Here is a 26,180-nt window from a genome sequence, read left to right as displayed (position 1 = left end):
TTTATTTTTTAAATACATTTATTTTGTTTATTTATTTTTATGTGGTGCTGAGGGTCGAATCCAGGACCTTGCACATGCCAGGTGAGCACTCTACCGCTGAGCTACAACCCCAGTCCCTAGAGCAGGTGTTTTTAAGAATACCTTTCTCTGATAGAGAGTCAAAGAAGCATCCCTAATTAAAACAACATGTGACAACAAAAAGAGGAAATGTTGTCATCACAGCAATATCAGCATGGCACATCAAACCAGGTGATAAAATAAATGCTTTGGTAAAATAAGCGGAGTGTGGATGTCACACTGTGCCTTACTGAGCCTTTACCCCTGGTAAAGTATTTGATATAGCTGAGATTCTCAATGGCTACTCTTAGGGACAGTATCATTTTTCTAGAAATCCAATAGAATTGATTTTTTTCTACAAAGATGTATTATAACTTCTGTAGTGGGCATGAGAGAAGCACAGAGGCTGCACAGATAAGCCCAGCAAGGTTCCGGCCTGCAAGGGACTGGTAGTGTACCCAGAAACTGGTAGTGTACTATTCCAGAAAGCAATAGAAGTGCAGAAAAGGGTAGACAATTCTGCCTGAGGAGTGAGGCAGATTCTTCAGAAAGTAGTGAGGAACTGGGTATTGTTGAATGAGTAGAATTTTCCTGGTAAAGGAGCAAAGAAGGGTTATTTTAGGTAGAGTATTATATTTTAAAAGGTGAGGGTATGATGTACTTAGCCTATTTAAGAAATGGGGACTGATGGGGACCAGACTGTAGGATGTTAGAGGGCATAGACAGGTGAGGCTGGAGGGTAGGCTGGGAGTCTTATAAAGGGCCATGAAGATGTTGTTTGGACTCCCTGGGCAATGAAGAAATGTAAAAGATGTGACACACAGGAGTGTGGCGGCAGTGTGGTGGTGTGAGGCCTGAGGAGAGAAAGTACACCAGAGACAGAGCCCAGTAGTGGCTGGCAGATGGGGGACATGAGGAGGGAAAGGAGCCAACAGATTATAGAGCAGGATCTTCAAGGGTTGATGACCAACTGACGAGGTCCAGGGGTCAAAGAGGAAAGATGAGCTGTAATGACATATTTTAGAATAATCCACAAATCAAATTACACTGTTTTCCCAGAGTATGAAAATTGTGAAAAAGGGGTAAAATCTGTTTTGCTTACAGAGAATGAAGTACTCTAACCCTGAAAATTCATATTGAAAAAAAAAAGGTCTCCTTAGTTTTAAAATATTTTTAGTATTATTTAGTTTGATACTATATTGGAAAAAAAACTGTATACATAACTTACTTTGAACGCATAATATTATTTAAATGCCCACCTGAATTCCAGCTTGGGGCTCTCGCAAGCATCAGTTATTTCCTAAATATGGCCATAAGGGGAATACAGAGAGGTGATGTGTTGGAATGGCTACACCTTGAGGCTAGGCATGTCTGAGCCTCTTTGGTCTGGGCCAGTCCTGTGTCAACTATGGATGGATGACATCTGTTTCTTCAAAACATTCTATGTTCTCTGAAGTGATCTTACCACATGGTGGGCAATGTCAGTTAATTTTGGATAGGAAAGTTCAGAAAGTGGACATGCAAAACTCTGGATTGAAGCCTAAAAAGTCTTTATGCGAGAGATTTAATTTAGATCCCAGAGATCTCTGGGATCAAGACTAATGCTATTATCTAAGACCTCATCAATTTTACCAGTGGATTAAATCACTTCTTCTTACTGTGAGCAAAGCTTCACTCGCCTTACGAATGGATAGTTCTCTTTCAGATCCACTGGAAGCCTATAAATTTGAAACTATTTTATATTTAAAGCTGTTGGGTTATTGTAGGCACCATGGACTGTTTTTCACTTAATTGCTGCCCCTTGGGGGATCTGTACAGAGGTATCACTCTCTACTAGCCACAGAGAGAATGACCCGATTGTGCCTTGAATTTCCTCTAAATACAATCTATTGATTTTCTTTCTCCCACAGTAAGCAGGGTGATCTTCGTTATTCCAAAGCAATTAGGTAGAGTATTTGGTTGGACTCTTCTTCAACCTTGAAGGATTCTATTTACTCTCCTCCATTATAGCCTTAAAGCTTTAGTCCCTATATAGCCGAGAGTTGCTTTTCTGCGCCAATAAGCAAAAGCATTACAATATTAATAACCCTTGGCCATGGGTTTAGCTTCCTCACCTTCTTCCCATGCTTGGATGACTTCCTCCGCATTTGAAGTAATCAATAGTGGCCTGAAATTCACTCGGGCTCTCACACACTCCATGAAGTTTCCAAAATAAGCTAGTGGCAAGTATTTAATTAGCTCATTTTGTTTCTGTCAAGACAGAGGTGCAGACTTGAGTCCAAGCACTGGGATACAATATAGCTGTTCCTGAAACTTCTTTACCTGGCAGTAATAGGAATGGGATTCAGAAGACTCACAAAGACTACTACCCTCTCTGTGGCTTTGTACATATCTCTTGTTAATCTGGCCCCTTGTTTTCCTTCTAGTAAAAAGAGTAGGATGCCACTAATCTTTTGAGAGAGGTTTCTTTAGCAGTGAAGACCAGGATTAGCACCAGTCACCATATTTTGCGCCAAGATAAAAGATGCACAAGACACAGCCAAATGGGGAAAGAAATATAAGTGCATGGTGACAAGTGTTTGCCTGTGCAGTGGGAAGGACTCTGCTAGAGCTGGGGGCGTGGAGGAGTGCCAGGGTGAGTATCTGTAGGGCTGTGACTGAGGTGAGCCCTAGGGCAGGGCTGTTCCTGGGACGACAGGAGGCTGAGGACAAAGGCACTGCCCAGTTTCTTGCTTTTCCTGTAGTCTTTGTAGTAGGGAAAGATTTATTTTCTCCCCATGTCCAGTCAACAATATTTATTTCCATATGCTGCAAAACATCTGAATAAAGGAAGTATCTCTTCGGATGTTTATGTTAGGAACTGTCGGCTCTTTGCTGATAGCTATCTGTGATTTTTGAAGTCACTGTATTTCCATCCAGATGAGCCAGTAGTGAATCTCACGCATACACAGGAAAAAGCTGTAGCGAGTTCCAGTGGATAGGAAGCTGAGATTAGCTGGCCTGAGGAGGCCTTCTGCAATGGACTGGCAGGAAAGCCCGGAAGGGTATTCACAGGCTAAAAGTGAGAAGAGTTCCTGATCCCTTCCTTTGGTTCGTGGAGAAAGCTCCAGCTCTGTGATTCTGGGTTAACAGTTCTACCACACTGGTAGGTCTCCTGCATGGGAATCCCACCCAAATTCTCACTAGAGAGAAATACCACAGGTTACAAAGCTCTGTTCCCCACGGCTTGTACCACACTTCCTTGCCTTGTTAGGGGTTTATTTAGGCTTCATGTTAATTCAGAAAAAAAGAGTAAAGGCAGTTTACATAAATGCAGACATAATAAAATAAAACCTAAGATAATACTGCTTAGGAGTGTATGAATGCTGACCCTTTAAAAGATTCATGTGTTTTGACTTAGCAATGATATCCCTAGACATTTACCCCCAAAATAAGAATTAAAGTATCCTGAAAGGTTTACCTTTTGTTGTTCTTATTCTTTTAACATTTTTTCTGCTTTTAAAAAATTGTGAACTTAATTAACAGAAGAGTATAAAAGTGTATATGTACTATTAATAAGAACAATAATGAAGTAAACGTTTGTGTTAAGATAAAGAAAACTGATGTCTTAGAAATGCCTTTAAGCCCCTCTACAATTGCACCCTTCCTATACACTCTCTCTTAAATATGCAATAATATTAATATTATTGTTGTGTAATAATCATTCCATTGCTTTTTAAAATAATTTTACCACTTCTAAGTATATTCCTAAATAATATATAATTTCCCTGCCTATTTAAAAATTCTGTGATTGACTTCTTTGTCTCAATGTTATGCTATTGAGATTTTAAAAATACTGGTATATATAACTCAATTTCATTTATTTTCTCTGTTCTGTTGCATTCTAATATTTGAATATTCCACAATGTATTTATCTAGTCTAGTATTGATAGATATTTAGGTCATTTTCAGTTTTCGCTATTATGAGCAGTGTGGCTAGTTAGTATTATTGTACCTATATAATAATATAATATGTTCAAAAGATTATCTATGGTATATACTTAAGATTGATTTGTGGTGTTTGACTTTACCACTTTTCCAACCTAGGTAATTTTCCAAAGTGACTGTTCCAGTTTAGCTCTCACCTGGAGTAGGTGAGGAGTCCTTTGTTCTACATCAGCACATTACTTAAAATTTATTCTTAAAGATTTTACATTTTTTTTTGTCAATCTTGGGGCTATAAAATTATAACTGATTATGGTTTGGTTTGGATTTCCTTGATTCCTAATGAAGCTAAACAACCTTTGGGTAGTTCAGGTTTTCTCTTTGGAGAAAGTGCCTATTAAAGGCTCTTTTCTAAGTTATTTTCTTTTTTTGTTTTTTAATTGAGTCATGCAAGTTATTGATATGTCCTGATTTTGATCCCTTTGTCACTTATATGAGTTTCCAGTATTTTTATCCAATTTTGATATTTGTCTTTTGTCTTTATTATGGGATCTTCTTATAAACAGAATTTCTTCATTTTAATGCAATCAATTTTATACATTTTTTACTTTATGGTTTGTGCGTTTGGTTTTATTTACAAACTACTTCCCTGTTCATGGATAATTAAGTTATTTGCCTTAATTTTCTCTTAAAACTTTTATATATCTGCCATTTGCTTTTGGGTCTTTCATCTTGGAGTTGATGTTGGTGTGTGGTAGGAGTCCAATTTTACATTTTTTCTGTATGGATAATTGTCCCAGCACTATTTAGGAAAAGTCCATTTTCTTTCTTGACTGATTTATGGGGCCAACTATGTCAGACATCAAATATCCATATGTCTGTGGGACAATTTTTAGAATTATTATTTCATTCCTTTGATCTGTTAAAAAATAGACTTAGGCACATTAAAATTTTAAAGCTTTCATTTGAGCAGACAGGGATTCATGAATTGGCAGCTCTCGACTACATATAGTTTGTTCCTTGGCTCTGACAAAAGGGAGTGGAGAGGAAGGCCTTTTATAAGGTGAACATGGAAGAAAGGCAAAGAAAATATTTGGTTAATGTGGAGCTGTAGGCTTATTTGGATCATTGCAGCAGAAAGTTCTTAGTAAGAAGATAGTTGGTAGTTTCTGATTGTTTAAGCTTAAGTTTTGTTTTACCCTTTACACTTGAGTTGGGGTGTAGTTTATTTATGTAGGAATCCAGGACACTGGAGCTGCCTTAGCCTAACGTGTATTTGTGTGTGTGTGTGTGTGTGTGTGTGTTTTTAAACAAAACTCCTTGTCGCTTCCTATAGATACTATACTGTCCCAATATCTATAACTTTATAGAGAGTCTTAGTATCTGGTAGAACAAAGTTATCTGACTTTGATTTTCATCAATAGGATTTTGTTTCCTTTTGGTCTTTCATATTTCCATATAAATTTTAGAATTTGCTTTCAGGTTCTGCGAATAAACAGTTGGGATTTTATTGAGATGGCCTCAATTTGGGAAAAACTGACAACATCTTTACATGATTGAATTTTCCAATCCATAAATATATTTCTACTTTTATTTACATTTTTAAAAATGTCTTTTATAAGATTTATAATTTTGTTCATAAAGATCTTTTGAATAATGTTATTGAGATATCTTTAAAATTTTTATTCTTATTTGCTTTTGTTGACATCAGGATGAAATTGATTTTTGCATGTTATTTCTTTTTAATTTTAATAATATACCCATAGAGTTTTTTGTTTTCTGCATGTACAGTCATATCATTGGCAAGTACAGTAAGGATAGTTTTATTTCTTCTTTGTTTTTCCTTTTTCTTTTGGCCAGGTACAATACAGTGTTGAATAGAAAGGACAACTATGTAAAAACTTGTCTTGTTCCTGATCTTAAATGAAATGTTTCATCGATTCTCCATTAACATGTTGTTTGGGGCAAGTTTATTTTTAAAAATATTTTATTAGGTTAAGAACATTTCCATCTTTTCTGAGTTTGTTAATTTTTTTAAATCATAAATGAGTGCTTTATTATAGTTTCCCTGCCTAGGATTCAGATGATTATATGATATTTCTTATTTTAATATGATGAATTACATTATTCGTGTATTTTCTAATGTTAAAACATCTTTGCATTCTTGAGAAATCCAGACTCATGATTTTTTATATACTGCTTAAATCAATTTGCTAATTTAAAACAAAAATTTGTGGTTTTGTTCACAAGTAATATTGGCTTGTAATGTTGTTTTGCTTACTGTTCTTGACAGACTTTGATATCAGGCAGGCAACATTATAAGTTTTTTTAGAGCAGTTTTAGGTTCACAACAAAATTGAAAGAAAATTACAGAGATTTATACCTCTACCCCATATGTACATAGTCTCCACATCATCAACATTACCCGCCAGATTATATTTGTTATAGTCAGTAAAACTACACCAACACATCATAATCAATTAAAATCTATGGTTTACATTCAGGTTCATTCCTGCTGTTGTACATTCTATGGGTTTAGATATATTTGTAAAGATATGTATCTACCATTTTGGTATGTATGGTCCTTGGTAGGACAGTATTCCACAGTCCTAAAAATCCTGTGTTTGGCCTATTCACCCTGCTCCCAACCCAGGGTTACTTTTATAATGGAACAAAGAAAAAATGTAAATATGAAAGAAAAGATAAACCTTAGGACTGAAGTTGAAATACAAAATGTATGCCATAAAATCTCTTACCTGGCTAGGAATTTGGCTCTGAGCTTTCTAGTAATGAATTTAAATCAATTTCATGATTCACAGACATCACAGAGACAAAATCAAGCTAACTGTTAGTAAATAGAACAAGGTTTTTTTTTTTTTTTTTAAATGAGGTAGTATAATGGTGGTGGTTTAGAGACTATTCTTGGAGCTGGGTTACCTGATTTTCAATCCCTTGTCTATAATTTACTAGTTACATAAGTTGTACAGTTGCTTAATCTCTGCATGTTTCAGTTTTCTCACCTGTAAATTAAAGATAATTATGTATCTCTTCATCAAATATTTCACAAATTAAATAAATCAACACAAAGGAAATAGTTTGAAAAGTGATGGATTCTTGGTATCATTCAATAAATATTAACCTTAATCTTCAGTTCTGATACTGAGACCAGAAAGAAAATTTCCCCTTAGATTTCCTTTTTAGAGAATATTGTTTAATGAAAAGGACAACAACCCAACAAAATTCTTTTATGATGATTATCATCAATCATCATCATCATTTTAAGCATGAATAACTTTCATCAGTAATGCTTTTTACAGTTGAGCTTTTGGTAAATTTTAAGGACAGTGAGTCTGAGGTAATACTCCATGAGTAGGACCTGTGACATAGCCATGTACTCTTCCATATTTTTGGAGCATTTTACTAAAGAAGCATAAATAAAAGACCACCTTGACTCCACATGGGCCAAGAAGAGTTTCTCCTTGGGAAGTTTTGGGTGTGTAGCAGTGCTCTCAAGAGTAGTCAATGCCCAATGACTGCATTAATTTTATCTTGGGTAAAATTAAAATCAAATGCTGATTAACTATCACCTTGGTTATGATTTCATTATTATACAGTGTCTACATACCTAAATCAATTAACTTATAAATTAATTGATTACCCTGTATTCCAGTCAAATAACAAATAACACATCTGAGTTTACTGTGTGTTGCATTGCACTCAAGGACTTCACATATGACTTATTTAACCCTAAGAACAATCACATGAGGCAGATCCTGTTTTCATCCCCATCTTACAAGTGAGCCATTCAACTAGTAAATGACAACTAAGATTCAATCCCAGATAGACTGGCTCCTAGATCCAAATGTTAGTGAGACGCCTGCCCAGAAGGATGACTTTGCTTTCGAATAGTTGGCCTGTGCATAGCCGTTCTTTGTGGCAGGAATTTTATAGTTGGCCATGGTATTCCAAAGGATGAAATGATATTATTTGAATGTGAAAGTGTTTTTTCCTTCTGCATTTCATGACAAGGCACATAGCCAGCCCAGCCAACAGTGGCACCAATATACAAAGCAAAAACAACACTGACAACTTTCATGCAATTTCCATCTGATCAGTTATAGATCTTAATTTCCACAGTGGATTAAGGAGCAGATTCTAAATAATCATCAATAATGAGGTCAATAGTGGATTGATTTTATGATCTCTATGATCAATTCCTGTCTACTGAAATATAGATAAAGAAAAAATCTAAAAGAAGAAAACATACACAATCTTTTGTAACTCTAAAGGGATTTCTTTACAAGTTAATAGAATCTGTCCATGATCAGTAGAGGAATAACTTCCCAAAGGACCCTTATTCCTGCATAACATATTGGCTTGCTAGGCCAAAGCCTTCAATTTATCAGGATGGAAACAGGCATGCTGCCATCTCTAGGGTCTTTTTCTTTAGTAAAAACCTGTGGTTCTCTATAGTTGGATTCTTCAGGCAGAATCCTATCATGTTATGCTATCACAGAAGCATAACATTTAGCTTCAGCCGTCTAATATGAAGCTTCAGTAGCTGTACCAGGTGAGATTAGAACCTGGGGGAATACTTTTTGATTCTCTCGGTTTCTTGGGAGTCATAATTGGGGTAGTCCTGACACAAAAAGGAGCGAGCACTTCCAGTGGTTACTCCCTATATGACTTTCCAGGATCTTACCAAAGATGTCCAAGAAAACGTTCTCCTCCTTGATCTTGTGACATGTGTACTGCAGAACTTGGAGGACACCCTACAGTAAGGTGACTGCTTTGGGATCTACTCTTGATAATGCTGATTTGGAAATAGTAAAGATGCCCTTTCAAGAACTATAATGGAATTCATAGTGTGATTTTAGCTGAGTGGTTAAATAGTTGTAGAATTAATAAAGATATATACCAACAGGAACCTGAACACACCCTTCCAAGTAGTCCTTTAATAGTTCTGAGATCAGGAAGTCTCCATAGGTAATTTACAAGGTTAGAGTTACTTTTTACAAATCCCCTGTTCAATACAAAAGAACATTCCTAGACTCAGCAGAGCACTACCTAGACTTTAAGAAAAAAACCTGGAATCTATATAAAACTGGGAAGGCAAGCTTCCTGGCAGTTAACCAGCACCTGCACTTCTAAGACTAATAAGTCCTATCTCTGATAGCGATGTCCTAGAATTTATACTCATTTCTACATTTAATGGTCAAACTCAGCTATTATCATATGAATTAATTATAAAGTATTTTTAATGTAATAAGTTTTGGGGGGTTTTCTTTTTCTTTTGAGGTTCTGGGGAATCAAACCCTGGGCCTTCTACATGTTAGACAAGTGCTCTATCACTGAATTATATCTCCAGCCCAATCATAAGTTGATAAAAAGGCTTCAGTTTGAAAACTCCAAGATAATTCTGAATTTCTTGATGTAAGTTTTATAGATTCATTTATTTCATTTTGCTTTGGTCTACCTGTCTCACAATTATATGTAATAGGAATAAGAAGAGAAAGCCCCGGGTTGGGGTTGTGGCTCAGTGGTACAGCACTTGCCTAACACGTGCAAGGCCCTGGGTTCGATCCTCAGCACCTCGTAAAAAATAAATAAATAAATAAAATAAAGGTATTGTGTTCAACTACAACTAAAAAATAAATATTAAAAAAAGAAGGGAAAGCCCTATGTATGTTGGAAGCCGATGTGGATGAGACTCGTTTTAAGTTATTAGTAACTAATTGAAAAGAGGGAAGCTAAGAAGTTTCTTCCTCCAGGCATTGAAGCAAAGTTTTAGAAGGTCACAGGATGGTAGCAGACCATCAGTAGAACTTGAAAGCTCTTTAACTCAATTCTTTCCCTACATACAGAAGTGCGGACTGACTTCAGGGTGGATAAGTTTAGACTTAAAACTTAGGGAAAGTTGACTCTTTCTAACTGGACCAAAATTTTAACTCCAAGCATAATAATAAGTAGGCCAGAAATAACTTTAATATAGTATTTAATTCTAACTTTGGAGAAGACATATAGTAAAAATTTTCTTTAATTTTCCCCATGAGCCACCATCCAGTATCACCAGATTCTTTTCATTAAGAACTTTAGTAGACTCTCTAAAGAAAGTTTATATCCCAACAGGAATTTAAACCATTCATTCCTAAATTGTATCTGGCTGAGTCTCATTATGCTCACTAAAAATCCTGGGTACCCAAGGTCTTAGAAATAAGGAACTCTGCCATAGAATATACAGAATAATTTGAGATTTAAGCAACATCACCAAAAACCATAAAGGAAGCAAAAAAAAAAAAAAAAAAAAAATGGAGATTTTGAAGGAAGGCAGGGTCAACGTGGAAAAATGTCAAGACAAATCATGTACTGCTTCCTCGGGGGTTAATGATGACTGGAAAGAAGGGGTTCTGGCCATGTGAGTAATGGAACTCAACGGCAATGCAGAGTTAAGGGGAAGGAGGATCTCACTCAACCTTACCTTCGAGTATTACAAAAGTATTACTGTATTATTCTCAGTGTATCAGGACAGGAGGGACATGATTCAAGTTGATTTTTTTTAGATGTGTCCAATATGAAGTAATTTTCTCCTTTATAATTAATATTATGTGGAGTGATTATTTTGAGTAATTAGCATGTATTATGTGGAATGATGTTTTTCATATGTATGTATGTGTGTATATATCTTGTTCCTCTTTTCTCATATGACAGTTCTCCAACTTTAAACCACTTATATGGAGAGCCAAGTGATTTAAAATTAAGGTTTCCTGTAAGCAGGCATTAGAAGCCATTCTTCAAAGCCAAAGCATTCAATTTCTTGCCTTTTCCATGCTACTTTGCATCTAGGAAAAGATTCTTAGTCTTAGATCTTATCATGTTCAAAGAAAAGCAACCGAAGACTTAGCGCATATCACAGAGTAAAGCTGTTTCCCCAGGTGACCTGGCTTTTCCTTCATCTAGAAAGTCAAGCTCATCTAGTCCAAGGTGGAGCACCAATTCCTGGAATTATGAGACACTTTACATTTTCTGGGTCAGGTCCTTGGTACCAAGGTGGGGCTCAGTGGTGAGTCATTTATACATACAGTCAAAAACCACCTTAAGAAGTGTGGTATATGGCTACTGAGGGTTTGGGTGGCCTGAGGGTCTCATCCTCTAGTCAAGAATCAACAGGGAAATCAATTTCTGAAAGTGAGTGTGAGAGATGATACAATGATCCTTAATGAAATCCTGCAAGAGGACCTAAGAGGCAATATGGAACAGAAAGGCTCATTGTCAGTATAGCCAAGTTCTGAAGGTTGACCAATTTGTCCTTCCAGACCCCATCCATTCTGCAACACAGCCTTCCCCTTGAAGAAGCCAGACAATAGATCTGAGATGACCTGCCTTTGCCATCATCCTGTACACTGAGAGGCATTCCAGGGATGATATTGGCCTGTGATCTGGATTGAAACAAGTTTTTCTGATTTCCTGTGTAGACCTGCATTGCCTAATGCAACTGACCAGAGGAGACACAGTTGATCACGTTTTTTAAACAGTTGAAATAGACGCCATTCTGGCTATGATAACTCTCAGAATGAAGACAGCAAGCTCTATAACAGGTTGACTCTCCTTCGACTTACTGAAGAGGGACATGGAACAACCTGGAAAGAAATATATTACAGGATGACTGGACTGTGGAACACAGAAAAGAACTCTCCATTATCTTCCTCCGTGAGAAAGTACTTTACTTAAGTGATATGAAGATGAAGCCCACCTAGCTTCTCCTTACCTTCAGACTACCTACCTTTTTATCTGAGTGCCTGCTGTTGGTGGACTTCATTCAAACTCTCCTTTACTGAAATTACCCACTTGTTATCATTCCCCATCACTTCTTTGCCATTTGCATATGTGCTTTCAATCAAACACATTCTCAGAACCATATTGTATGAAAGAACATTCACTCTCCCTTTATGCATGTATGATATATTTACATTTCTATGGATTTACAGATTCTTATCATGGGTTTGCGTGCATTACTGCCATTATTTATATTGAGGCTCAAAATGTTCCAGATTTGTTGAGTAAGATATTGTAGATCTTTATCACCAAAACTTCAGTGTAATCTTCTAACAATAAAGTTATTCTTTTAAATAATCACAGAATTATCAAAATTAATACATTTAAGATTCATATATTATTGTTTTCTAAACATCAGTCCATGTTAAAATTTTGTCAATTTTCTCAATAAAGTTTTTCATAATCATCTCCCTACCCCCACACAGATTTTAAACTGGGACCTTACATTGCTTTTAGCTGGTATGCCTTTTAAATCTCTCTCAATCTGGAAGTTATTTAGCCTTTTAAAAAATCTTCAATGTTGTTGGCCTATGTGGAAGGATTTATCCGATTATTTTGCGAAAGTCCTTCAATTTGAGGTAGGTTAATGTTACTGAATGATTAGAGTCAGATTATTTATATTTAGCAGAAATATTCAGTGGTATTATATTCTTAGTGCATATGTCAGAAGGCATGTGGTTTAAGTTGATGTCCTCCAGATTTCTTCACTTAAAGTTATTATTTCCCTTTGAAATTGATTAAGAAATTGGTAGAGAGATATTTTGAGGTTAAGTATATATCATTCTCTCATCAAACTTTTACCTACTAGTTGTAGTATTTGTTATTGATTCCAGCCTGAATCAAGTATTATTGTTATCATGATGGATACAAAATGGTGATTTTCTAACTCTACCAATACTTCATCATTTATTAGTAGGCATTCTACTCTAAGGAAGATTTTCCATTTATTCTATCATTATTTGTTTTTCATTCATATATTTCTGTATGGTTTCATGGGTTCTTCTTTTAGTCAGTGAGTTATAATTTATTACTATCATTATTTAATTTGATAGTCAAAATATCCCAGATTTGGCCAGTGCAAGCCCCTCCTAACTGAGTCTGGTGGTTTTTTTTTTTTTTTTTTGACATGTCTACATCATTATTTCAGCTTTCTTTTGGAAACAATAAGACATTTCAAACTCATTGTGTACTTTTCTTGCCTCAGCTCTGGAAGTAGCCGTTTCTCCAAGGAGTAATTGTTCCTCTTAATGGAGAATGGTATTTAGAATCCCAGCTGTGGACAGCAGAGGTACTTGTTGTTCCCTGAGTTTTATTGCTTTGTCAGCAGACAGAACTAGGCAAGAAATATATGCATCTGAGGGCATATGTGTTTATTATATGATATATATATATACACACACACACACACACACACATATATACACACACACACATACATGTACATTTTTATGAGTGCAAATGTAAATATGTGTATACATGTGTGGAGATATATATTTATTTGTGATATATATGTATATATGTATATCTCACAAATTCACATTATACCCCTGATTATATTCCAGATTTGTAGGGCTTATTCTAGGCTTCCCCTTTCCACATGTGTAATTCCCTTCACAAGAGCTAGGTTTTAAAGCCATCCATAAAAGAAGGATAATCTGAGGGAAGTCATGGTGATAGTAGGAAACTAGAGGAGAAAAGGCCTTCAAAATCTATTTTTAGTGTGGGATATCTTCTTGATGACTAATTGATGACTAACATAAAATCCAATGAAAATAGGAAATATGAACTAGAAAAGTAAAAATTAAAATTATAAATATCTTTGTTTTTAATTGATACATAGTAATTGGACATATTTATACAGTGCAGCGTGACATCTCAATGCATGTACATAGCATGTGATGATCAGATCAGGGTCTTTGGTCTATTCCCTGTTCACTTTCTTTCTAGTACTTCATTTGGGATTGTTTGCCCTGAGTTGATCTGGGATAAAAGTGGTAAAAGATAGTACTTTTTACGTTTAAAAAAATTGTTTTTTATTTATTTGTTCTAATCAGTTATATATAACAGCAGAATGCTCTTCAATTCATTGTGTACAAATGGAGCACAATTTTTCACTTCTCTGGCTGTACTCAGAGTAGGGTCATACCATTCGTGCAATCATACATGTACCTAGGGTAATGATGTCTGTCTCATTCCACCATCTTTCCTATCCCCATGCCCACTCCCCTTCACTCCCTCCCTGGATATGATAGTTCTTTTCAAGAGTCCAGTGTGATGTAGGGGAAGAGCAATGGCTTGGGATTTGGAAGATATTATTTAGTTCTGGAATTCAAGTTAATGTAAACTTGAATGAGCCATTTAGTCTTTCTTGTGTTTTTTAAAAATTTATTTGTATGCTAATAGGGGAGCCTTACAAAGTTTTCTTATCACTATTAGATCACAGACAAGTAAAATATCAAATCTTCTGTTGTAGATTCCTAGAATAAAATCTTCCATTGTAGATGCATGGTGAGAGATATGAATGAGAAGAAACCAAAATCTTTCCAAAGAGGGAAGTAGGAGAAGAGGTGCACACAGTGTGGCAAATGTTTGCCTGACCTCTAAAAACTGAGGTTGGGAAAGAACCACTGAGCTACTGCAGGACTCATTTTCATCAGTTTCAGTTTTAACAGTCGGTGAAACTAAAATTCAGCTGGGAAAGTCCAAGACTCCAGCCAACAAGGAAGAACTTCATGAGACCTAGTAATTATCCAGATCATAAAGTTAAAACAGGGAGTAGAGCCAATTCTGTCTGGTAAGTAACCTGAAGTCTTAGTCATAGCACTCATGTGAAGATGCTTCTGCCTGGCTCTGGTCCTGGGTGTCATGGTAACCATGGGTGTGTGCAGGGCAGACCTTTCCTTTCCCACATCCCCGTATCAGTGCACCAGGGCTTTCTCATCTGTACACCAAAAGACCCTGGTCCTGGGAATCCTGGAAATGGGGTTAAGAGAATTGTCAGCCGCCCAGAATACCAGGGCAGGTCAGGGCAGCAAGCAGGGGATACCAAAGGAGCAGGATCCCAGGTGCTTTGGAACCCACCCTCACTCCTCCCGCCATCCAGAATCTGCCTCTAGCTGAATTCCTGACTTTGTTTTCTGGGGTTGTGTTTGGTGTGGTTGTATCTTTTGTCCCTTGCTTTATGTGAAGAAATGGTGGGAAGAAACAGTGGGAGGACTGGGAAGCAACACAGGCCCTCCCTTTCTGTTCTTGTTTGGATTTGGAATTCCCATCTCATCCCTGTCTTCATTGTATTTTTGCTAAGTGTTTTGAAGTCACTTCCCCCATCAGTCAGAGGCCTTTTGTTTGCACACAGCACGCTTGCCTCAGTTTCCCTATAAGTCACGCCTCATGCTCTACATTTCAGTGAAGTTAATTCTTTCTTGGAGACTGGAAAGGAGTAAAAGGTAAATGCAAACCATTTGAAGAGTTAACCGGAATATTTAATTTAGACAGCACATTTATGGTGAGGATCACAATGAACAGGTGCCAAGGTGGACACTGGGAAATGTAGTATACAATCTCTGTTTTCCAGAGCTCACAATTCAACTGGAGAAATAAAAGACCTTTGGGTGAAGAGTTGAAAACCAGGAGAGTTAATAGCATATTAGATGATGCAGGCAGGTTGTGGGTAAAAGTCTAGAGAATGGCATAGAGGTTGCAATGAAACAGTTCAGGAGAACAGGAGAGAATTTTCTGAGGGGTCTACCTGAATCTTGATACAGATAGAATTTCTGTGGCCAGAAAGAATAGCGCCTCCCCTTTGTATGGCACCATAAAGCTTACAAAACACCTTGCCCTATTTAATGTTTAAATCATAAGATTTCTAGTCAAGGAAACTGAAGTTCTATCAGTTACATGAAGTGGCAGGTCTTGTTCCCTCGGCCACAGGATTAGAGTTCTTTCCTCTCTAGCTGCTTCTCCCTAGAAGGTGGAAGGATAATGAGTTGGGAGGAGAGTATAGGAACTGGACCACTTTAGACAGGGAAGTCAATCTGTAGTATACCCAAAGTGGAGGTGGGGTTCTCTGTTAGGGAAAAACTGGGCCAAGCCAGGGAGAGTAATTCACCTGCATGATATCTGCTGTCCTCTCAGCTTGGTAGCTTAGGGGCCAGACTTATCCTAAAAAAACGTATTCTTGGTCCTCAGAGTGACTCAAAATGTGTGCATAAGTCGCCCATTTAAAAAATGAGGTGATTCTTCTCTCATACACCCGTGTACCCACACTCAAGATTGCTAGCTGCTCTTGAAATTGGGATCCCTGGCAATAATGAACACTCATTTTATAAGCACTTTAAGCTGGAACTGTGTAGCAACTACCTCTTTAGATGGGATAGTTGCTGTGCAGTTCTCTCAGGCTCCTCAGGGCTTGGTCCCTGTGATGCAGATGGTGATCCTGTGGGGAAATATAGTCTTTGTTGCACTTGAACATTTACTACATTTGAGTATTCTTTTTATTTATTTATTTATTTTGTGGTGGGGATTAGAACCCAGGGTCTTGTGCATGCAAGGCAAGTATTCGACCTACTGAACTATATCCCCAGTCCTTCTTTTAGATATTTGAGAGGTAGCTATGATGGGGTAGAAAGGGGCAGAAGGCCTGGACTCAAGTTCTGCTCTGCCTTATATTGCTTGTAGGATTTAGCTAAATCAGTTAATCTCTCCCAGTTTGAGTTTCATGACTTTTTAATTGGGCATAATCATACCCACTTCCAGAGAGATTGAGAAGTGAGGAAATAAAACTGTAAGGGCTACCTATATTGTTTTAATGGCTATTTTTGGAAGTATTCAGTATGAGATGCCAAAGTACAGAGCATTGGTTCTGTGAGGTATACCTCAAAATGATTTTGGAATCTTTGAATTGAAATGTCACCAGCATTATTTGGGAAATGGCTTTAGTGAGTCTCATGTAACTTTCATTATGTCATGAACAAAGGGGAGGGGATGACAAACAGGCTGTCCCTGCCGCATAATCTCAGCCTCTTTTGCTTAGGTTGCTATTTGAATATGTTTTATTGTGTGTGCATATGTATTTTTAAAAAATATTTCTATATGTAGATATATCAGGGAGAGGATCAGAATCGAAAAGGACTGGGATACTTTCTGAAATCCACCTTCAAGGTAGGACAGTATTTTAGAAAATCAAAACTTGGTCAACAGGGAGGGATAAGCAAATCATGCACTTCTCATCCCTTGGAGAGCTTCAAATGCCTGTTGCCAATTGATTTTAGGATTGTGACAATAATACTGACGTTCTTTGAAGATGACAGCAGCCTGATAAATCTCTTAAAGAAAGAAATTCAGATGTGAAGTACGTATGGTCAGAATTCTCTCTGGATACAACACTCTGGTTTTCTTTTGTGCCAGCCTGCTGAGTGGTTAATATGGGGATGTGTGTGGGAAAGAGGACACGATGACAAGTACTTCCTGGCTCTGCACTTAGATGTACTATTCTGTTTCTTCCTCCTTCCCACCCTCTCTCTGCTCCCCTCCCATCTCTCCTACCCGTGTCAGACACTGTGCTTAAAATACCATTTTGCCTTTTCATTGTGATTCCTTTGTGAGAAGAAATGGGAGCAACCACATAAATACTGTCCAGAGATATCTGTCATCTTCTGGCTGGAACAGGAAAAGTGACAAGATGTTGAGCCTTGGTACACATTTACCCAACTTCCCAGACATCTGAGAGCTCACATAACTCAACATTTATATAATTGTCATTTGTTCAGTAAGTCCCCCTGTCCTGCGCTCTTTCAAAGCTTTGCTTTTTAGAAAATGTCACTGAGGGAGATGCCTAGATGTGTAAAAGTAATAGCTCTTGGAGTCTAAATGGTAACTTTGCATCCTTTTCTCCCTAGGAAATTGAGATACGCTAGACAAAAAGTATCTCTAGTTTTCATTATGATATGCTTAAAATAGGCTGGGCTTAGGGTCTTTCAAAAAAAAAAAAAAAAAAAAAGAAAAGAAAAGAAAAGAAAAAAGCTTGTCCTTGGACCAAAGCCAAATATGTAAATTTCGGTTAAAATAAATGCTTCATGGGAAAAGCAAAAAGGTGAGTATCTGAAGCTTCACTGAGGCTGCTGGTGGCCCCTGGCACTGCCTGCTATGTCCCTCTCACATTAGTTGGTCTGTTTTCCTGGAGATCTGCTTCAATGTGGTGAGCAAGACTCAGCACAATGAATCTCTTGCTGTGTTGAAGCAGGAAAAGGAAGCTGCCTAGCCATCCATAGAAATGCTAATGAGCTGAGAAGAGTACTTTGCTTTCCTGATGCTGTTGGAACATATTTTTACATTTCTGCATAATAGGGAGACAGTGAAGTGCAGTATCTGCTAAGCTGCGTTGGTTGCTTCTTGATGTGCGCAGCAGTGACCAAGATGCTTTACATCAGGGTGATGGAGACATTTTGATGAAATTATAGAGATCAGCTTCTGCCGTAAGTAGAAGTTGCTTTTTCTTTGCACTGTCCCATGCAAAGCTAAACCATGTTGTGTTAGGTTCCAGCCCTGTTAGGACACCAGGCCTGTTCCTTATTGCTAGTTTGTACTAGTTACTAGTTACAAGTTACTCTCCTCATTTGCACCTGAATTGTCTAGGAAACGAGGGGTAGGAGTGAGGTGGCAAGACCTTTCATTTCCAGAGTGCTATTTTGACATTCTGCCCTTTCCTGATCTCTGAGGAGATGTAATTTAGGTCAGGAATCTAATGCTTGCCAGGGACTCTAGGGAATGACCTATCTAGTATAAAAAGAAGCTACTAGTTCATTGTCACTGCCCAGCTCTCTAGGAAAAAATACTCCTGCGGAAGATACTATTGAATTATTGATCCAAGTTTTTTAGATTCACAATCTCAAGAGTTTGAAGAAAAGTTTAAGAAAGTGGGAATCTTTTACGTGACACTATAGAAGGAGAAAGTTTCCTTAAGCAGTGGCATTGGAGAAAGGCAAGGTCTTAGCAGAAGGATTACTTGTTCATCCATCTCCCTCCCTACCGCTGAACAGTGGTTTTCAGACTTTTTGTATATTAAGGCTGATTGACTGTTCTAATCATGTGAAGTTATTTGTGTAACATTCAAAATCATGTTCCATCTAGCAATTAAGTCAGTCAAACATTCAGGGAAATAGCTCCTGGGCAGAGGTAGCTGAGGTCCAGACCTGCTGTGCCTGATCCCGCCCATGGTTCTTCTTGCTCTGAACCTCTTGGATGCTGTCTGTGTAGTCATCAGGGATCAGATCCTGGACTTCTGCTCACTCAGGTCAACTGCCACACTTGGCTTTATGAAAGAGACAGAAGCACAGAGGATAATTTCTGTAAGGTTGTGGGCTTGTTGGTAAAGGGGAAGAATGAAGAATCAGGAAACAGAAAATGTTCCTTGTGTGGGTTATCATGTAGGGCCTGCTAAAGCTTGCAGGTGGATGTGGATGTTGTTAAGAAAAGGGTCTTAGGTATTGCTATGAAGGTCCTTTGTCTCTTCTAGACAAAGGTGGCAAAACACTAATGCAAAATGTCAGCTCAGAAAAGTTTCTATAAAATGACTTCATTCATTTCTTCTTTCATTCAGCAAAAATATATTGGGTATTGTTGTGAAGAAGGTAGTTAAACAAGTATAAAATACCACATTTGCTGGGAGTGTAGCTCAGTGGAAGAGTGCTTGCCTAGCAAGCATGAGGCCCTGAGTTTGATTCCAAGCACTGCAAAACAAAACACCACCAACCAAAACACAAAGCCCCCCAAACAAAAACAAAAACAACAAAAAAGCCCCCAGCAAGTTTCTGGTTCTCAAAGAGTATCTGGCCATCAAAGGAACACAATCTAGCATGCTTCTTAATGCCAACCTAGGTAGGAATTCCCCCTCAAGAAATTACTTTTTGAATGTAGTTCCAAGAAAGCCTTGCTTCTTGTGAGGAAGTCATGTACCTGTTCTTTTTAATAGAACTGTGTGGATTCTCATGCTTCTGTTTCTATTCTGTGAATTAACCAGAGTTCTAGGTTGCAAACCACAGAAATCAATTCTGATTGTCTTAAGCAGAAAGGAAGAATGTATTGAAAGGATATTTAAATCAAAGGATATATATTCAGGGCCTGGCTGTACCACTGACTCATTCAGGGACTTAGGACAAATTGGTTATCCTTTTCAAATTTTACTTTATCTACCATGCAAGAAATGACAAACAATCAGAGTAGAACTTACAAAGTGGGAATGCTCAAGTTACGGAATCAGATGGGAACCAAGGGAGCTCAGGAGAGGGTGGCCCCAGAAACTGCTTCTCATGCTGTTGGGCCAGGATGAATAAGATGTTCAACTACCTCCATGATGTTGGGTCACTCATGCTAGATTCAAGGCCTGGGAGAAAGCTTCTGATTGGCCATACCTTCAGTTTGAAGAGGTAGTCCACAGTGGAAGGGCCAGTCACTCTTAAAGTATAATGGAATAGTTTCTAAAAAGAAGATCAGTGGGCTGTTAGAAGAGGTGGTTGGATGCTGAATACCCACAAAGATGGGTATCTAGAAATGCAGAGTAAAATAATGCTTAAAAACAGAAGCAGAACCAGGGATGGTATACATATGTATAATCCCAGTAACTTGGGAGGCTAAGGCAGGAGCATCCCAAGTTCAAATCCAGCCTCAGCAACATAGTGAGGCCCTAAGCAACTTAGCAAGACCCTGTCTCTAAATAAAATATCAAAAGGACTGGGGATGTGGCCTAGTGGTTAAATGCCCCTGGGTTTAATCCCCAGTACCCCAAATAAGTAAATAAAAAATAAAATTTTAAAAAATAAATTTAAAAAATTAAAAAAGAAGCAATATCAAACCTTTATAAGGGGCTGATTGGCTCTTTGTGCCTTTTCTTAGTCCTTTTTTTCTTATTCTTCCTTTCCCTTTCATTATCCTTAGAGTGCAAAATTCTTTGAATGGCAGGTAAAGTGAGATTCAAAAATAATAAATGAGTTACTTGATGGCTTTGAGCTAGTAAGTGGTGGGTCCAGATTCTGAATTTATATCTTTTGATTTCAATTCCAGTTATCTTGTCTTTCCCTGAGTTGATGCAATGTAAAATGGAGAGTGATAAATGTCAAGAAAAGTACAAAAGATTGCTGGGGTTGTTCTGAAGAGGAATATTTCTTCAGGTTTGGAAAACTTTGTAGGTCTATATCACTTACAACACATAGTTTTTCCTTTACTGAAGCAACAGCGTATCTGATCTCTTTTGTGAACCAACTCGCCCACCAGCACAGAATATTCTGTAGTTGCCTCAAAGACTGCCATGGCGAATATGGGGAATGGTTCTTCAATGTCTTCTTCAATGTCTTTCTTCTTGGTGAATCCTCAGGATTTCAGGGCTATGTTTAGACTATTCCTCTCTCCTGAAAAGACCTATCTTATCAGAACCTAATTTTATTGCCTTTTTAAAAAATGGTTTCTAGGGCAAATCACATGTTTATTAAAAATTTTGAATAATACATTGACTAGATTTTTTTTTAACACTCAGAATTCCACGGTTACATTTGGTTTTTAAAAATATAACTTTTTTTTAACTTGCATTTTTTATTATTATTTTGGGTGCGGGGGATTCAACCCAGGGCCTTGTGCACGCTAAGCACATGCTCTATCACTAAGCTGCATGCCCTAGCCCCTACAAATTTCCTTTCTTAAAAATTGAAATTATATGATATAGTTTGGTACCTTTCTTTTATTACATGACACAATCTTCTGATCATCTACTCATGACATGAAATTTTTTGCATTTCAATTCTTAATTCAATGACCATTTATTATACAGTAATTAATCCCCACTGCAGTGGATCAGAAACCTTCCCTGCCCACAAGGAACTATCTTCTCCATTTCTAGTCTATGTAGGGAGCAGGAAAGGAAAGAAGCAGGAGTTAAAAAACCAAGAGAGTGGCCTTGGGGCACCATGACATCAAAATGACTATCTTCCTTTATTAAAGAAAGCAAGGAGTTTAAAACATTTATTTCCTTTTTTTTTTTTTTTTTTTTGAGGAGTAGGGACATATGGCAGTTTTACAAAGAATCATATCTAAAGCAGCACCGTTCTATAGAGATGCAGCTGAATATATTTTTTAAGAAAGAATATTCTTAGAATATTAACAGGTTGGGAGGCTAAGACAGGAGAATCACAAGTTCAAAGCCACCCTCAGCAAATGAGTGAACCCCTCAGCAACCTAGCAAGATCCTGTCTCAACATAAAACTTTTTTTAAAAAGGGGCTGGGGATGTGGCTCAGTGGTTAGGCACCCTTGGGTTCAATCACTGATACCAAAAAAAAAAAAAAGGAATAATTAACAAGATCCAATTCACAAGTCACATATGTATTTTGCTTGTACCATATCTCCAGTCTGGCCTCTGTAAGCCACTCTGGGTCATCTTACATACCAATCCACACTCTCCTTTCTCTTCCCTTCTCCCTCTTTACTTCCTTTTATTGTGTGAGTCAGTTAGCCTCTTTTCTAGAAAGTAAAAATCCTTCCTCTTTAGGAGGAGAAGGGAAGGGTAAATAAGAATTTAGGATTTTTTCTAAGCAGGGGGAGAGAGACATTCTGGGCACTTATCCCACCATCTTTTATAGCTCTTTCCAGTGTCTTGAGTATCCCCTGAAATTTCCAGCATTGGCATGGCCATCTGGAAGGACCTGAGGGAATTTTTGCTGAATGGAATTGACCTTGAGAAACCAGAGGGGAAGACTGATTCTGGGTCACTGCCCATTCACACATGGGCCAATGCTTGGACTGGAGAGAGACAGCAGTGGTTGTCCCTGAGTTGCCCTTCATGCCTTTTCACATCACCCCTCCCTTCACCCCAGTGGTGGCTTCCAAAGGACTGGGATCACATTTCCCTGTCAAAGCACAAGATCGCTGTCATCTTGGTGAGAGGCCACAGGACCATGAACTGACAAGAGACGGGGATGGGGGTTAAGGAGAATGAGGTTGGTCTCAGTTTAGATCCTAGAACTCTCTTCAGGGTTCTGCTTACCTTGAGTTAGAAAAGAGTCAAAGGCAAATACAGAAGTAAAATGATCAGAAACCTCAGGACCTTGAATAATCACTTGGGCATCCCTAGTTCTTTCAGTTCATAGGAGGGCAGGAGTCATAGATAAGCATGCAGGCTTCAGGGTCTAACAGACCTAAATTTGAAGCTTGTTTCTGCCATTGGTCAGCTGGCTATGTTTCTTTACCTCTTTGAGCCCCAGGTCCTTTATACATAAAGTTAAGAAAATAGCAACATCTCCCTCAGCAGACTGTGATGGGGATAAAGTGAAAAATGAAAAATGCACGTACAGTCTTAGTCCAGTGCCCGCTCAACCATTGGCAGGTATTATTTTTCTTGAAAAAACCATCTAAGAGGGTTGTGATGGAAACAAGGGTAAGTCAGGTACAGATCTCACTCCGTGGCAGCCTCTGATAGGTGATCATAAGACAGAAGATGATGGAGGCTGGGGAGAAGAGCTGACAAAAGGGGCACATAACAAACAGGAAGCAGAGGTTCAAAAGGAACATTGATGGTGGGTATTGTTCACACACAGTGGGACTCAAAAGGTAAAGCTGAATGTAACCAAGTAACAGTGCTTTCTGACAGAGCCTGAGCACAGGGGCAAAGGTGGGAATGAAGAGCAAAGGCATGAATTAAAACAAAACAAAACAAAAAAATAGGCAAGCAGGCTTGTCACCAGGCTGACAGGACTGAGGATATAAGTAAGCAAAAGAGAAGAAAGCAGACAGAGACCAATAAATAAGCAACCAACACAGTGATAAAGATGATCTGGCCAACCAGGACAGTAAGAGGCAGCCTGGATAGGGCTGGAATTGGGCCTGAGGTTTAGGATTACAAAAAGAAAAAATGTACACAGATGGTCACAGACTTCTCTGACACTTTGATTGTTTTCCTACTACAACACTCAAAAATCCACCCTGAGTTGAGTCTCAGGAAGGATGTCAAGGGGTTCCCTCACCCCTTGCCACTGATTTGGAGATTCCATAGTCAGGTTCTCAGGAGTGGAGTGAATGGTTCAGAGAGAGATGGGCACAAGTTGCTGAATCCTAGGGACCCTGATTGGAGCAGATGCCGGCTGTGCAAACCGTGTCTAGACATGGAAATTGTGCTCCTAATCTCTCAATCCCGCTTTCTCTACATTCTCTGACAGCGCGCCATCTCTGTAAACATCCGCAGCACAGAAGCAGAGCTGGAAACACATGTGCAATCAGCAGCCACAGCAGCTACAAAGGGGGTTATGAAATCCACTCAAAAATAGCCTGCTTGCCCCATAGGCATGCAAAGCAGCCAGACAGCCAGGGCGAACGTGTCGCACAGCAGATTCTGCTCAGCATTTCGAGAGGCTTCCAGTGACCTGCCACACTTAGGGGCCAGGGAGTTTGCTGCCGGTCAGAAACACCCAGAGGGGGTCTGGGCCTGTGGACAGAGCCCCCCTGTGAAGCTGTGAGCATCAGTTCCTGCTCCTGTGGGGACAGTGCATGCCTTCCCAAGACATGCCAACCTTCTGTCCTACCTGCCCCAAGCTTCTCAGCACACTGGTGACATTTATTTGGGCTAAAACTTTGAGGTCTCATAATGTTACCTGAGTTGAGAAGCTAAAACATCTGACCCCTTAGCCCTTAGAATCTACCCACTGTGGCAGCCCAGCCAGCTGGCCCCTTGCAGGGTTGGGATGGTCCATTTTGATACAGTGCATGAAAAGGAGAGAGAAAGGAGATTTGGCTGGGATGCTCAGGGCATCAGGGAAGGAAGGCAAGGAGTGCAGGTACATGTTTGCTGTCCCCAAGGTGATGGGGTGAGGGATGAGGCTTGCTCTGAGCTTGGTGATTCGGTGGTTGTCTGTCTTGTTTCACCTCTAGTGCCTACTGCTGTGTGACCTTTGACTCAGTCACGTCAGGCCTTTTGCTTCAGCCTTCGCTGCCAAGAGAGAAGGCACCCTGCTCTCTCCTCTGGACTTCACTCCTCAAGGGGAAAAGGAGCGCAGGTCAGAGTGCAGGCCTTCACCTCACCGTGTGTCCTTGGAGGCAGAATCTCGGTTAACTCAAAGAAGTGATAGAATACCGAGTGCAATTGCAGAGGTCTTGGGGATATTTCTGTATACACAGCTCTTTAGGGCTAAAGAGACAGGGTGGGTCATCTACTTTCCTGTGGGAATGACCGCTGGGCTGGAAGTCAGGAGACCCACACTCTGAGTCAGCCCTGTCCTGCTGCTGTTACTGAAGGTCTGACGACTTTCTTCAGTGGAGCAAAGCAAAGATCTAAAGCCCCCAAAAGGCCTCTGAGCAATTGTAGTGGCTGGGCTGGGTCAGCACAATGTGCTGGGCATGGGCAAGGCACAAAGAGGCCAGCTTTCTCTTTATGGGAGATAGAAACAAATGTTCTTCTGCCTCCCATTCCCACCCACAACTGCCCTTCCCTTTTCTTGGCAGCAACTTACACCCCTCCCATCCAGACTGGGTTTCTGTTTTGTCAAACTGATCCCAGGTTTCCACTGGGAGGGAGAGCACCCCTGGGAGCAGCACAAACTCATCTTTGGTTTTCAGGTGAACTTGGCTTTGTTTCTCCAGGTCCCTCATGGCTTGACTTGAGCTATCTCCTTATTATGTTTCACAGCTTTCAATGGGAAGTACATAACCTTCCAGATGTAGGTGAATTAAGCAAAATGCAGGTCCAGAATTTGGGGTTAGTCAACCTATTCAGGAATCATCCAGGGGACTCTGTTGGCCTGTGTCTTACAGTTGAATCCATGCTTGTTTCTGGGTGGGGGAGATCTCTTTAAACCTGATGATCTTCACTTTCTTTTAGGGTTATTTTAGAGCAAAGGGATATGAAGTGCTTTAGTGCCTTGAGCCATATCTTAAAATCAGGGTTGGGAGGTAATAGAATGGCTCCCCTGTTTGGGCTCCAGGAGGCAGGTGTTGCTAAGGCTGGACCCTTGAGACTGCTTGCTGATTACTCCACTTTGCATCCTGGATGTGTTTGGGGAGCACGGGATTGGGAGATTCTAACTCCTGTCCCTCCTATTCCATTGGAATTGCAAAGAAGCCTGTGGAAAACACAACCTACCATTTCGTCTCCTTCTAGTGGTAGTAAGGAAAAATATCTGTTTATGTAGGCATATCACTGCAGTGAAGTGCCTGAAACTTGTATTTCCAGAAAGCTTGAAGGTTTTAACCTTCTTAGATGCTTTCTTCATGTTTCACACCAGGCAGCTTGGGTGTGGAGAGCCGCCTCCACCAACTTGGCTGGAAGGATCTGGCAGCTGCTCGGGCTGAAAATAGTAGGTGCTTTGAGTTTTCATCAAAGCATGAGCAGGCACT

The 26,180-nt window shown here is 39.0% G+C and overlaps 1 long non-coding RNA gene across 1 annotated transcript in view; it reads left to right on the top strand.

Annotated features, from left to right (window-relative positions):
- The window catches only part of LOC139703567 (uncharacterized), a 121,647-nt gene extending 110,279 nt beyond the window's left edge, over positions 1–11,368 (top strand). The window contains exon 3 of the long non-coding RNA XR_011705784.1: positions 11,295–11,368. This is a non-coding gene — a long non-coding RNA (uncharacterized lncRNA). The remainder of the gene's footprint in view (positions 1–11,294) is intronic.
- Positions 11,369–26,180: the final 14,812 nt, after the last annotated feature.

Source organism: Marmota flaviventris, chromosome 2 (assembly GCF_047511675.1).
Source record: "Marmota flaviventris isolate mMarFla1 chromosome 2, mMarFla1.hap1, whole genome shotgun sequence".
Classification (NCBI taxonomy): domain Eukaryota; kingdom Metazoa; phylum Chordata; class Mammalia; order Rodentia; family Sciuridae; genus Marmota; species Marmota flaviventris.
The sequence above is the reverse complement of the archived record's forward strand: the minus strand, read 5'-3'. Positions and strand labels throughout refer to the sequence as shown.